The sequence below is a fragment of the Penaeus monodon genome, chromosome 21 (assembly GCF_015228065.2).
Source record: "Penaeus monodon isolate SGIC_2016 chromosome 21, NSTDA_Pmon_1, whole genome shotgun sequence".
Taxonomy (NCBI): domain Eukaryota; kingdom Metazoa; phylum Arthropoda; class Malacostraca; order Decapoda; family Penaeidae; genus Penaeus; species Penaeus monodon.
The window spans coordinates 42058767-42058982 of record NC_051406.1 but is presented as its reverse complement, the minus strand read 5'-3'; positions in this window follow the sequence as shown (position 1 = coordinate 42058982).

Here is a 216-nt window from a genome sequence, read left to right as displayed (position 1 = left end):
TTTTTCCTTCTACAAGTGGAATTATTTTGGAAGTTCAACCGAGAATCACTCAGGTTTCTGCCGTATACATAAGCACGCCTCTATCGTTTGACATGTCACTTCCGTCCCACTGTAATTTCTGTTTAATAGACAAAACATGTGGCCAAAGAGATATTTTATGATTCATTGAAAGTAAAAAAGGAATCCACATTTTTTTTCTTACTCACTTAAAATAGT